Raw genomic sequence first — 15,375 nt, forward strand, 5'->3', positions numbered from 1 at the left:
CAATACAGAGGACATGCAAAGAGCAGCCCAAGTTAGGCAGGGATGGTAGAGCCCTTAAAACTTTCAGAACCTATAGAGAAGAAGCTTTTATGTCTTACTAGAGGTCTACAAGTCAAACCTATTTCCTTATTGGCTGGTCCCTGAAACTTGCTGCAGGGGCAGCATTGAGCAGGGATGAAGAAGTTCATCTATTTTTAAAAAAATTCAGATAAAGGCAATTTAAACCCTTGCAGGTAATTTGCAGAGATCAAGGCAAATGTAATCTCAGCAAAAACAAAAACAAAAAAACCCAACTATTTCCAATCTAGCTGCCAGAACAGCTGTATCTGAAAACTGCTCTGCTGAGGGGGACATAAATATTTGACTTCAAGAGAGGGGAAAAACAAGAAAAGGAAATTGGTTACCTTCAAGATTAAATAGATTATTGGAGAATTGCTCCCACCCCCTTTGCTTTGTGGATTTTCAGAATTCCTGAAGGTACAGGGTAGGGCAGTTCTTGTTTTTAAAAATAGTAAAGGATTTTTTAAAGTCAGGAATAATGTCTTTCTAAAAGAGATGCTCTAATTCAGTGGTTCTCAAACTTTTATATTGGTGACCCCTTTCACACAGCAGACCTCTGCGTGAGACCCCCCTTATAAATACTTAAAAAAATATATGTAGACCTATTTTAAATGCTGGAAGCAAAGCGGGGTTGGGAGTGGAGGCTCACAGCTCGCAACCCCCCACGTAATAACCTCGCAACCCCCTGAGGGGTCCCAACCCCTAGTTTGAGAACCCCTGCTCTAATTCAACCACAAGTTACTGGGCTCAGTGCAGGAATTAGTGGGTGGAATTCCCTGGTCTGCATTATTCAGGACGGCAGACTAAACTATCATAATGAACTCTTGTGGACTTAAACACTATGAAACTGTTACTCTTCTTTGTTTCCTCTCATTATTGCAGAGGCCAGTGGAGAACATCAAACTAGCGCGGTGAAATCTTTCCTTCTGGACACATGAAGCGCATCCCAAGGGTTTTCTCGTCTCACGATTTCGGCCATGAACTGGTGCAGAGATGATGGTGGTGTTTCCCCGGGATGTTAAAACGTTGGAGGATCTGAACCAAAGGTTTTCCCCACTGAAGGTTGCTCAGAAGACCAGGCATGACACTGCTTACCAAGGAAGTGATGCACATAGGTCTGCTGGAGGCCCGACTTCTAAAATCTCCTAGCTAAGAATGCCTCTATCTCCCTGCTTCTGATGTTCTCTCCAAAGAGTCAGTGTTTTAAGATCAATCAATTTTTAATGAATGCACTTCATTTCCTGTTTGGGGTGAAATTGACTCAGTGCAAAGGGCCCACACCAGGTCTATACCCCCACATTCAAGTGCCACCTACGCCACAAAATAGTGTGCTGCACAATTTTGAGGGCTTAAGTGGTGCCTATATCTCATGCTGGTCCTTCCGCAGAGGAGTGACGTTCACCCTCAGTTGCTATCACAACCATTATCGCTATTGCTGCTCTGAGAAAGAAGTTTCTGCATGAGAAGGGAAGAGAAAAAGTTGGGTGGTCTTCAGCGCTGATGTGCTAATAGGTTTGGGGATCCAGCTCAGCTCATCTGATTCCATACTCCATCACTCTCCTCTCTCCTAGATACCTCTGATTCGTCGCTCCTCTCCCTTTATGCTCCCCTGTTCTTTTTTCTTCCCCTGGCCACATGCACACTTTCTTTCTCACTGTCTTTAATTCTTGGCTAGTTTCACAAAATGACCAGGCTGACTCTCACTCCTCGAGAAGAAATAAGTGGCTGCTGGCACCCTTCCATAAACAGAGCTGCATCAGTGATCTCATCCAAGGCTATCTGTCTATCTGCTTTCCTACACACCTTCATTGCAACTATATTTTAACAGCACATCATATCTGCTCTCCTTTATGGAGCAGAGCCATGGAAATCTACAACAGAGATGCCTATGAAGATTGACTCATTCCTAAGTAAATGCCTGTGGAAGATCTTCAGAGGAAAGAGTTTCTTGCAACATCTGACATTCTAAGTAGAGCAAACCAATCTAAAGCATCATATCTGGTCAAATAAAGAAGGGAGACATATTTACGGCACACTTTAAGGATGACATCAACACAACTTCCATGTCAAGTGATAATGTGGACACCACTCGGAAAGAAAAAAAGAATATTGTGCAGAAACAGTAAAAAAAAAAAAAGAACAGCACAAGACTGAAATAAATGATGGAAACTGGTAGACGCCCTGTGGGGGCAAGAAGATAAAGAAAGAAGAATCACTACCATATCCGTGTGCATCCCAATTAACAATAACCTCTCCCTCTTTAGGAGAGAGTTGTGAACAGGTTGCTGAATTCTGTGTGAATGTGTAAAACGTATTGTGGGAAAGCTAAATCAAGGATGAATTTTGCATGACATTTCAACTGTGCTGAGGTCAGGGGTCATTCTTATCTCTTGCTTCCCTCGCTCCTGCTTTTATTCTTTTATTTTTAATATGAGGGAGGAGGGTTTCTGCTTCTCTGGAGGGGACACTGAGTGCTCATCCTCAGCTGTGCCTGACATCTGCTCTGCACCAGGACCTGAGGGAGGGAGGGAGGGGGAAAGAGGTGATCAAAAAGTGGTTTTAAGCTAACTTTATGTAAACCCTCATTCTAGAGCTGGCTGGGGGCCAATCTGACCCCTGATATAATTTAGAGCAGCATCAGGGCTGCTCTAATTTGTGCCCATCTGTCTACAGCCCAAAGGGGCCATCTGGAAGCCAGGGACTGTTGGAGTCCTATGGCACTCCTGCCACACCCCTTCTTCTCGCTCCACCAGGACTGCAAGCAGGATGGTGTAGAGCCAGCGATGCTCTAATGGAGGATTCTCCTATGCCAGGGTGGCCAACCTGAGCCTGAGAAGAAGCCATAATTTACCAATGTACATTGCCAAAGAGCCACAGTAATACGTCAGCTACCCCCTCCCCCCAATCATCTCCCTGCCCCCCTCTCCCAGCACCTCCCACCCACTGGCAGCCCCGCCAATCAGCTCCTACCCCTCCCTCCCCGCACCTCCTGATCAGCTGTTTTGTGGCATGCAGGAGTCTTTTTGGGTGGGAGGAGCAAGGGCACAGCAGGCTCAGGGGAGGGTGTGGGAAGGGGTGGAGTGGGGGCAGGGCCTGTGGCAGAGCAGTGAGCACCCCCCGGCACATTGGAAAGTTGGCGCCGGTAGCTCCAGCCCCAGAGTCGGCGCCTATACAAGGAGCCGCATATTCACTTCTGAAGAGCTGCATGTGGCTCCAGAGCCACAGGTTGGCCACCCCTGGCCTGTGCGAAGGGAATCCCTAGCTGGCCAGCTTGATGTTTGCTTTGGGCTGCCAGAGCAAACAGTGGGAGCCATGTCCTGTCCCTCTTTGCTGAGTGTAAAAGTTATTGACAGTCTCGCTAGAGTTCTTATTGGGAGGGTTTGACATAACCAAAACCATTCGTTACTAAGCGGGATATAAATCGTCAGTGGTAGAACCCCAAAAAGCATAGAAGCTGAACAGTTTCTAGATAAAATACCACCTCTAAAGAGGGAAAGTACGGCATGCCTTTTAGAACCACTTTCATCTACCAACACCTTAGAGCTGTGCTACTGCTAAGCAACAAAAGAATCCCTGTCTTGTGAGTGGCAAGAAAAGCACATTCAGCACAACCCTGGAAGCAAAATCGTGCTAATATGGCAAACAGCGGAAACACTAACAGGTCAGAGGCCCATTCAGGTGAGTGCATTTGCATGTGTGTGTCTATCTACGAGCGATCCCAATAGCTCTGCTGCAATCACCACAGTGATCCAGACAACCACACCTTTCCACTGTCAGCAGGGCTGGCCTTAGGGAAAATGGCACCCTGGGCAAACTTGTATTTGCCTCCCTGGTCCTCGCTGCCTCCCCGGGCTCCGCACCCATCCCCCCAGGCCCTCCACACATTGCCCCAGGCCCCCACTGCTTACCCCCCATCGCCCCGGTCAGCGCTGTCTCCCTGGGCTCTCCACCAATCCCCTTGGCCCCCGCTGCCTTCTCTGGCTCCCCTCACCCTGGCCTTCAGGCTTTGCTGCCTTCCCTCTGCCCCACTGTCCCAGCTCCCTTCCGTGGCCTCACACCCCAGGCCTGCCCTGCTCCTGGTCTCTTGACTAGTGCTTAATTTTTGCCAGGGATGAGCCCCGGCACCTCTGGGTTTGGCGGTTCATAGCCCGGCACCTCCGGGCCTGGCAGCATCAGTTATGAATGTAAAAAAATTGCTTGTGCCCGAGCACCTCTTTCATTACAAATTAAGAACTGCTCTTGACCCTGGCAGGTCACCCACCCATAAGGATAGCCCTGAATTTCATTACAACAGAGGTGCAGTCCGCATACTTCAGAGTGCACAACACTGCAATCAAATTCATCCCTTTTATGATGACCACCTGGCACACATCAGAATAATGCCCCACTGACCTGTCACGTGGATTCAAGCAGGGGTTTGATTTGGTTTTATTACCGGCAGTGCAATGGAAGCCCATAAATCTAAACTCAGTGATGTATCGCTAGGTTATAATATCTATTTTTCCAATGGTAATTACTATAGAAAAATCAGTTCAATGCATCAGTTTGGGGGATTTTTTTTCCCTCCTGTACTTTTGTACTTCACAGTCTCACTAATTGTAGCCCCTGTGAACAATTATGCAAAATTATGTAAAATGTAACATGATCAAGGTGTTAGACCATTATTATCCCCATTGCAGAAGCATGAATCATTTCTAAGAGCAGCAAAACACCCAACATTTGCTGTCAATTTGAGTTCGAGGGATTTTGGCTGGTTTTAGTTTGGGGTTTTTTGGGGGTCTATGACAATTAAACTGGACCTTGATGAATTTAGGAGAAACAAGCACAGTTCTGATGAGCCGTCATGAGGAAGCAGAAGAGTGGCTTTGAAGAACTGTGCTTGTTTTGTCATTTAAATAATCAACAAGCTTCTTGGTATCTTGTGCAGGCCTCTTTTGAGCAGGTGTTTGGGGAGGGCTGAAAAGGAGGAGGGATAATCACTCTGTGGTTTGAGCATTGGCCTGCTAAGCCCAGGGTTGTGAGTTCAATCCTTGAGAGGGCCATTTAGGGATCTAGAGCAAAAATCTGTCTGGGGTTTAGTCCTGCTTTGAGCAGGGGGGTGGACTAGATGACCTGCTGAGGTCCCTTCCACCCCTGATATGCTATGAAATGGCTGTGTGGTGGGAGTTCTTTTGGGGATAAGTAGGGTGGGAGTTTTTAGGGAACATTCCTGAAAAAACTGTGAATCATTCCTTCGTGGTGAGTCTCCGTAGGACAGATGGAGGGGGGCTCACTTTGGGAATGACTGGTCAGAACTGCAGCAGTTAGGGACTATTTGTAATTGAAGGCAGGGCACCTAGAGCTTCGGATTTTTAAGATGTGAACACAAATGGATCCCCTGTCAGGTTGTGTGTGGTCAGGTGTTGGTCCCATTTCAGGCGTGTGACTGGAGAGACATTTGTCCTTGGGGGTGTCTGTGAAATGGGCACCTTTGGGGGCAATTATCAATCAATGCAGTTTATGACTGCAATTTTGTAATAGAACTTGAAGTTAAAAGGGCTCCAGCTGGGTGAGATCACACAGATCAGATGGCAAGCTACAGCCTGTTCTCAACCCTGCTGAAACATAAGACCAACCTCCATTGACTTCCGGAAGATTAAACTAGTATCCCAGGGAAGAGAGAGTTGTGGACCATATTTTTCCCCCTTTCATTTTTATGAATTTTTCCAAGGATCAGTATAATTCACACGTAAAGTACAGTATGTAAGATGAAGTTTCAGAAAAATCACACAAGGAATTCTAACAACACAGCACACTGAGCCTTGAATCCTAAGAACCATAAAGAATGTAGGATGATGTTACAGAAACAATAGGACCTCAAGGTCATGTGGGGAAAACAGAAAAGTGTGACAGAGCCATGCTCCGTAGAGAGTACTGAAAGGTTTAAGAAAAGGACAAAATACTGATAAATAGGTAAAGAAAAATAGATTTGTCACTAAAATAAACAAACCACTATAAATTGTCCTATTCCTCTGTTCAATCTTCATTATTTATACACAGATTCAGAGGAAAGACATTGTTGGCTTCAATAGTAAAGCTCTTGCTAATGTGTGGGGATTCTGTGTAGAGGCAAGCTATTTTCTGCAGAGGAAAACACAATCCATTCACCTGTCATTTGTGTTCCATGATTTTGCTGTTGTTGCCACATCTGTGTTTAACCAGGACTTCTGCCTTCCTTCTCCACTTCCTCCTCCTTCAGTGAGGTTTACTAACCTTCTGACATCATTCATTGCCATGTCAATATTTGCATCACAAACACAGCACTAGGGCTTCACTGCAGAAGAAACTGAACGAGGAGGAAGAAAACTCCTGTTCAAACACAAATAGCTGAAGTAACAGCAAGGGAAACAAAGAAAATGACTGGCCAAGGAAATAAATTTTAATATAAACTTTCTCCTTTTGTTTCAGTTCAACATGGAAGTCACACTCAAATGACAGTCACTTGCCATGCTATAGAGAGCTGTGCTTTTTAATGAAACTATAGCGAAAAATAAAAGCTTGATTTTCTCATTCATTCAGTCTGCTAGCGGGTGCTAACGCTTTCATTGACAACCACAAGCACTGGCAACAGCACTCAAACAGATTTTTATTCTAGAGGCAAAGCGTTCACTATTCTATTGCCTGAACAGAAAATCAACCAGGCTTTAGGTCATAGTCTAAAGAGATCAGCAGTAAAGCTGTTTTATATGTGGAGCCTAGTTGGAAACGCCCAAGTCTGCATTAATTATGTAACTGTTAAAGCCTAGCCCGTTAAAACTTGAGTTCAGTGTTAATAAACGTAAGAGAAAGCTATCTACCTAATTGTCTGCGAAAAGCAGCAGCCCTCATTTACAAGAATAAGAGAATATTAATCTTCATTCAACAGCATGAGGTTGCTGTTTAAGGTCTGAATTTTCCTCATAGGGGAGAAAAAACAGAGGAGTGGAGAAGAGAGGGGGGAAAAAGAGCAAGTGTGATATTAAAATGCTAATGTTGTTTCATTAAATGAATTGTGGAGGATGAGACCGAGATCGGCATTCTCAAAGAATAATTTCTTTAAATACCTTGAGCTCAGATTCCCCTCTAGGCAACATTTCATCTTTCTTCATTAAAAAAAAATAGTATTAAATTTTATTAAAGAGTCCCAATTAAGCTGGTAACTTGCTTCAAAGAGCATCCAGGCTTAGGGGGATATGTTAAACGTTAATAGAGATGGGAAGATTTGCCCGTAAAGCGGACTTTAAAAACACCATCTTCCTGACTGGTACAATTTGGCTCACACACTCCTTCAGGCATTCTCCCAAACTTGATTGACGCTTATTTTGGGAAACAGCACATAAATGCTCAGCTTTAAGGTCAAGTATATTGCAAAGTTGTCTGGTTCAGGTGCAAACTTTTCCTGACAGCTTTGGAACACAAGAAAGATCTGCTTTATTACTGGAAGCAAAGGCATTCTTATTTGGATCCAAGACCAATTTAACTCCAGGGTGACTTCAGACACAGATCTGAAACAAACCATATGAATTTAGCTTTTACAAGCAGTGTATTTGAGGGGCACTTTAAGTTGCATGTGCTGCCTTCTTGTTGAAACGTCAGTAATTATCATACAGGTCCAGAGCATGGGCAGCTGGTAGCAAGAGCCTGTGAGATACCTGCTCAGAATGCACTCCTAAAAACAATTGTGGTGGCAGAAAAGTTGATATTAAACCACGCTCTAGAGGCGCAGTCAGCTTAACCAATTATTGGTATCATGATTCAATGTCATCAACTTTTCTTCCATCACAATTGTTTTTTGTCCATACCTAGCTCTCTGCCGAACCATGTTTTTAAACGAGCGTTCTGGACAGGTATCCCATACACACTGTTGGCACCAGGTGCCCATGCTACAGAATTCCTTTGCAGCTCCCTCGCACTTTCTTCCTAGGATGATGGCATCTCGCATGCAAATCCCTCCTCAGTAAGGGGTCTGCCTCCGGATCAGAGCGACCATTGGAGATCTCGGAGACCTTCCTATCACCACAAATGGACACATCCTCCAGTTCCTCTATGTTAATGCTTGACAGCATGAAAGCAGAGCATGACTGATATGGGAGCAGCATCCGGGCCACTGAACAGGAGGCAGAGATAAAGGCAAAGGCCCGTGATGACTCTCTGGGTGCAGTCTGAGTAGAAGGACCTGAGCGACTGCAGCATCCACTCACCCCTGCAAGTGTCTTGGAGAAGCAACAGGAGTAGCCGGTGATCAAGTATCAAAGCTGTGGTGTAGTGGCCTGAACACAAAGCTGGGTTCTAGCCCTGACTGCTACTGACTTACTACATGACCCCAGGCAAGATACTTCACTTCTTTATGGTCATAATTACCCCATAGATAAAATGGGAATCATGATTCTTACCCACTCATGTAAATCAATTTGCAATCTGTGGATGAAGAAATCTGTATAAGCACAAAGTATTATTATTAATACCTTGGCACAAATGTTTAGAAGAGGTACAGAACATCAGGTACAGACATGCTCTGAGGCCCTGGAATGACAAGGCACAAGACTGCTGGCTCCAGGCTGAACTCTGTTGAAAAATTGTTAGGAGGGTACGGGGAGGATCAAGGAGAACATTGTCCTTTGGGGGGATTGCATGCTTCATGCTTTTAGACAGAATCACCAGATAAAGACGATGGATAGAGAAAGTCTGCGACACTCCCAGGCCCCTGCTGACCCAGGAGGAGGATAGGAAGAGAAATCAAGCCAGGATCTCCCACATGGCAAAACAACATCAATAGGCCATCATCCCACCCTGGGGAATCTATTCCATTCTGCTCCCCTAGCAGGTCTTCTCAGCAATCTCTGCTCTATAAAGCCAGCTATACAAATGCAGTCATACAAATGTCACATTCCTAGTTATACAGTAGTACAGCCTTGCTTTACATGCACAACCTGTATTTCCTTCATTTCTAATGGAATGCTAATTTTACATTCAATTCTTCACAGCCAGATTTAGACAAGACACCCAGTTGTGCATACTTGGGGTTTTTTTTAATCCAGGCGTGTCATATCCCAGGTTAAGGATGTGCTGCTTGCAATGTCATTATGCATGTGGGATAATGCTCATGTTGACTAGGGGCTTATAAATCAATTGCCTATTGTTTTATATTTGCTGTCAAAATGTTTTAGAAAAGTAAAGCTTATGCACCACTATAAATATGGGCCCTGCAGGTGAGGGGAACGGGATCAGAATACAGTCAAGCTGGCAATTCTGTCAGAGGGAACCGTCACCTCTTTCCCATCTGCCTATTGCAACTAACAATCCAAGCAAAGTATTGACAACAGAGGAAGGTAGTTAGAGGTGCTTAGCAGTAAATACTACTTCAATAAGATACAACAGGCCATGTTTCATGAGGACACTAACATACTTACGATGCAGAGCAAGGCTCATGTGCCTTCAGCTCCTCAAGAAACATATTAATACTCAAGGAAAACAACAGCCTCTCAGGTTTGGCATCTTATTTTTAATTTCATATAGAAGAATCTGGTTTAAAATTTTATTGTTCTCCTGGTTTCAAGGAGGCGGCATGTTGCACAATGGAAAAATCCATTCTAAAGTGGGAGCGGTGCGTACTGTGATAGTCATACCGCCTAATTCTCCTCTGCTATCCATTTTACATCAGGCGAGCTCCATTGCACTTTATAGAATGGGCAAATCCTCAGCTGGTGTAGCGTGCATGGAAGTATGACTATTTACAGCAGCTTAAGGGGTGGTGAATGATGTATGCAAGAGGAGAAATAGGTCCATGTGGGAATATTTGAGTGCACACAACATGTATTTGTGTCTCAACAGTGAAAGTCTGGGGGGAAAAGCTCCTCAAAAGTAGTAAAAAAAAAATCAATCAATCAATCTGTTCAGCTCTTACGAGCAGTTTTGTTATTCTGGTGATTTTCACATCGTCGTCATTTTCCTTCCTGGTCCTTTCCCTTTTGTGCACCTTCCCACTCTCCTTAACCAAAAGCTAGTGGCATTCTTGGAGCCATCCTCAAGTCAGTGAACCTGCATGGATTCACACTGTCTAAGAATCTGGTCCTTTAGTCTTTTACCCTAGTTCCTCCCTATCCGTAAATGGATGTTTCCTTTAGTCTGTAACAGAAATAATCTCAGGTGATTTTTAAAATTTACATCTCCTGTATTGGATCTCACTTGCGTCATTCCTGACCTGGACCCATCAAGTGTTCATTCTACTTGCGGAGAAACATGGATCTTACTTGTTCTGGCACAAAACTAGCCTCTTCTCCTCCCACTACTGATGTAAAACATAGCCCATCTGTCACCCCTCTACCCCTGTCCCATGAATGGAGACTGTCAAGGAACTGCCCCCTGCACACAGGAGGCCATCTCTAGGTGGGAATCTAGAGGGGAAGGCAACCATATTTTATGTTCTTCCCCTCCCCTCCAAATAGCTGCCTAGAGACTCTGCATTTGTATCTATTTCATCACCCTTCAAGACCTCATGGAGAATAATCAGAAAGGATAAGTCAGCTAGCAGGTGAATACATAGGAGTAACTGGCCAATGGGTTCGGAACGTGCCTGAAATGTACCTTTTACTGCAGCTGTTATCTATCAACATGCTTGTGATAGCAAAACGTGCTGACTTGGTGTCTAGCTTGATTCAAACAACACAACGCGGTTCACATTCCATCTCCTTGTCTCCCTATTCTTAAAGATATACCAGAGCTGCCTGGCAGTTTAGCATCATTTTGTTGGTATAGGAGCGTTTGCCTTGCACATTAGACTTCACCTTACCCAATTTTGTATATTTTAATAGGGAAGCTGATAGTCATTAGATTTTACTAAAAAAAAGACAATGTTTTGCCTTCAGGCAAAATGAGACCTTTATTTTCATGATTTTTAAATTTCATTGACCCCACTTTGCATAGTCTTATCAACATAAACTGTTTTTTGCTATAATTCCCTAATGTTTGAAACTATTATTTTTGATCACTGAAAATGTCTGTGTTGAGCTGGGGCCAGCACTGTGCGGGGACAGCAGTGAAATCTTTCAGTTATTCCAGAGTCATCATTTTGGGGGACCCCAGACAATCACCCTACATTGGGAGGCAGAAATCCTTCAAGCCCTTCATCTCTGCAAAGGAGGAATAAAACGTGGAAATGTTTGAGGCTGAAAAACTAGCCACCGGGAAGATCTCAGCTCCACTAACAGAAATACCTTAACACTCTTCAGGGGAATGAGCATCAAGGAGCAGTCTTGCTTTAGTAAGGGGACACAGTGATCAAAAGAATTGGAAATTATGTGGCCTAGAGAATGGAACAAAGTATGAAAACGAAAGAGGCCTCTAACTCAATGGTGAGAGATGCTGTACATATGTCAGACTTTGGCTTCCGTTGGCCGTGAAGGCTGAACGCATCATTAACCCCAGGCAGTGGTTTTTAATTCACTCACGGGCTAGACCTGGCTCCCGGATGCTCTACTGACGGCATGATCTGTAGCAATACCTGTTCTACAAAGCAAAATGATGATTAGATTGGATATTTTGGCCAGGAGGGCACTTGGGCAGTGACCGGAAAAGCAAAACAGGAGGAAGAATGTGTTTTTTGCTCCAGAGCCTAAGATAACCTTAGAGTGGAAACTTCACCTTTCATGTTATGCTCCTCTCTCCACACAACCACCAGGTTCCTAAGGTGCATTCTGCTGGCTGCAGTTTCATTTTACCATCTTCATGGTGATGAAAACCCAGGCCTGGGTTTTGAGTGTCTTTTTTTTTTTTTAAGTAATATCTATAACTGACTCCTGCAGTGCTATAGCAGCATTCACTGAGTGAATCGATTTCAAATTGCTATAATAATACTGCAGAATTCCTTTATTAGTGCTCCAGCACATCATGGAGAACCCGTTAGATTGCCATCCAGGATAATAAATTAAAGGCAGCAATTTTACAACCATTCTCTCTTTTGTTCAGTCTCTCTTACAACCACTAGGCCATCATTGCTATAAATCAGACTAACTATAAGAGTCATTTGAAAGAACCTATTTTTCATACCCAGCGGATGTGCGTGAATAACAAGAGAGAGCGAACTGTGGGGAGAGAGGGATTGCTGCTGCTTTGCTCAACTAGACTGAATGGTTAATTGCCGCTTCATGCTGTAATTAAGGTAACAAGCCAAACTCTTCTTTCAGTCGCATCAGTGTAAATTCAGAATTCCTCCTTTGGCCTCAGTGAATGACTCTGGATTTAGAGCTTGATCCTGACACCTTTATTCAAGTGCAAAGGGTACGATCCAAAGCTCAAAGAATTCAATGGGAGCCTTTCCATTGACTTCAATGGACTTTTGACCAGACCCATTGTCTTTATTCTTGCAAGTAGTCGAACACAGATTGGGCCCTAACACTGTTGTAACTGAGAACAGAACCCTCCCCAACTGATCTGCTGAATTCAGTCAACAGATTATTTATTTAAAAACAAAATGTTCATTCACAGAAGACTGTGTGGCAGAAGCTGTACATGAACCCATCAACAAACATGGCGCCAGAAAAAGACTGAGCCATGGACAACACTATTACTATTATAGTTGCTTATGTTTTAAGTTCTCTTCTAGATTAAGTGTTCTGAGGTGTTTTATTGAATCATTTCTAACAGAAGAGAGAGAAAGGTTGAATTTACTGTTTCTACAGTCGTGGTTGTTCCAGTCCATACAGCAACATCGCAGATCCCGTCTACAACACTATGCACCTGTTAGTCTCCTATTAAAATATAATTAACTTATTTTATATACCTAACACCACCTTTAGTTTAATTCAAACAATTATACCCTACAGATTCACTGGTGGCTGCCTTCCCTTTCTGTTGAACTCCAAAGAAGAGTGCATTAAGGAACATAAGGATGCAAAAAAAGTACACCAGTAGCTTGTCCACAAGATAAAATTAACATCTGATCACCAGAATCAATATGTGGTTGGGTATCCTCTCGAGATCTTTCGCCCTATTACTCCAGGGAGAAAGGCTTGAATGCAGGATGTCTGATTTGTCAATGCAGATCATCTCATTTGGCACATTGTTTCTTTGATCTCCTGGATAGGGACTGGGTGGTCACAAAACTACAGTAAAGCCTGGTCCCTGGCCAGGAGTCTCTGAAACACAGAGAGCCAGTTGGATTCACTAGATCCCAAAATTCAGGATGTATCTACATGAGTTTCTAGGGTCAGCACAGTGTGTCAGAATCTAATGTGCACAATGATAATTAGTGGGTGTGTATCTCTTAGGAGTTACCCTAACTCAGTCACTAAACAAGGATTTTTCCCACAGCAACAACTGCATCCTAGGATTTCCTTGCTACAAACCCACGTTGGAAACGTTCTGAAATGATACATGCATGAAACGACTGTTGACTCTACTTGGTGCTAATAACCCCAGCACACCTGAAGTATCTTCTACCCCATGCAAAACATGTCACATTCATGTGACCCTTGGGGGCTAATGCAACATTTCTGCCCTTTTCATTTTCAAAGCATCCCACTTTCCCCTTTATTACAATGATCACAATAATCAACTGCTCCAATGAGGCACTCATTGTCAATCGCACAGTAATACAGTGGAGGAGGGAAGCTTTGATTACACTCATCTTATAATCAATAGATTGGTACCACTGCCCCTTCCTTGGCCTTACCCCCAGCTGCAGTGCCATTAAATGATGATGCAGCTGTCTCAGCTGAGATCATTAGATAGTAATTCACACACTGAGTCGGTGTTTCCTATCAAGGGTTTGTGACATGGTACATTCCTGAGACTTTAAAGTTGGGGTAACTACCAGAAATTTGGGAAAAGCAACAGCTTGGGCTATGCGGAGGGAATTTGTAATTAAACTGAGCAAATTGCATCTGAATAAAGCACCGTCTTCACCATCCCACTAAAAGGCTTTGCTACTGAGTGTCCATTTCAGTCTATTAAACAGTATTAAAAATGGAATTGTAATCTACCCCTAGGTAGTAGCAGTCTCAGCAATACGCTTCCATTCTGTGTACATAAAATGTTGCAGAAGAAACAACTGCACATAATTCAGACCATAAATTGTCAACTGCTGCAAGCAATTCCCTTCTCCCGCCATTGATATTTTAAAAAGCACAGCACCCATTCATGGTGGATGAACTACTGCAGCTAATCTGACTCCATGCCTCAGAAAGGACAAATGCATCACTCTAACCTCTCTCCTCTTGGGGATGCAATCTTAAACATATCCTTGCTTTTTTACAATCTTATCTGAAAAGACCACATTTTTATTAGCCCAGGGCCTTGGATCACCCTTCTCCTCATCTAGTTCATTTGCCCACTAGTCTCTCATTCTTAAATCTACTCCTGATCTTATGTGCTGCATCTTATACTCCAGCAAAAACTGCCGTCAAAATTCAGTGGAAGTCGACTGTTTGTTTCCCAAAGTGACACAATGGAGAAATACCAGCTGAGGTTAGCCCTAGTTCTGCAAAGTAGTATTCCAGTTCTGTGCGCCCTCGACCTTAAAATACATGTAGGAGATTAGCAATGGTAGCAACTTGGGAGAGCTCAGTTGTTTGAGCATTGGCCTGCTAAACCCAGGGTTGAGAGTTCAATCCTTGAGGGGGCCACTTAGGGATCTGGGGCAAAAATCTGTCTGGGGATTGGTCCTGCTTTGAGCAGGGCGGTGGACTAGATGACCTCCTGAGGTCCTGTCCAACCCTGATATTCTATGTACATGTTTCCTTTCCTCCCCACAGGGCCTAGACAGAGTTCAGCTCATTAGTTCATCTCTCTGTGTAATGTACACTTCTCTTTGTATGGCTGGGGAAGAGAACAACTTCTCGCAAACAAGCAACAGGTCTGCTATTGAACAAGTCTAAAGGGGGAAATCTCAGTGCTCCCTCTTCCTGCCAACTTCTACAGTTCCCAGTTTGAGCCCCCGCACAGCAGCATAAGAACGGCCATATTGTGTCAGACCAAAGGTACATCTAGCCCAGTATCCTGTCTTCTGATAGTGGCCAATGCCAGGTGCTTAAGAAGGAATGAACAGATTAGGTAATCATCAAGTGATCCATTCCCAGCATTTTACAAACAGGCTAGGGATGTCATCCTGGCTAATAGCCATTGATGGACCTATCCTCCAGGAACTTATCTAGTTCTTTTTTGAACCCGGTTATAATCTTGGCCTTCACAACATCCTCTAGCAAAGAGTTCCACAGGTTGACTGTGCGTTGTGTGAAGAAATACTTCCTTTTGTTTGTTTGCTGCATGGAATTCCCTTCACAACCTACCATCTCACTTTCA

At 43.9% G+C, this 15,375-nt stretch overlaps 1 protein-coding gene across 1 annotated transcript in view; it reads right to left on the bottom strand.

Moving 5' to 3' along the window:
• The window catches only part of SGCD (sarcoglycan delta), a 511,873-nt gene extending 505,587 nt beyond the window's left edge, over positions 1–6,286 (bottom strand). Inside the window, exon 1 of the mRNA XM_039484136.1 lies at positions 6,208–6,286. The gene's annotated coding sequence lies outside the window, so the exon portion shown is untranslated. The remainder of the gene's footprint in view (positions 1–6,207) is intronic.
• Positions 6,287–15,375: the final 9,089 nt, after the last annotated feature.

This window comes from Mauremys reevesii, linkage group 8 (genome assembly GCF_016161935.1).
Source record: "Mauremys reevesii isolate NIE-2019 linkage group 8, ASM1616193v1, whole genome shotgun sequence".
NCBI classification, from domain to species: domain Eukaryota; kingdom Metazoa; phylum Chordata; order Testudines; family Geoemydidae; genus Mauremys; species Mauremys reevesii.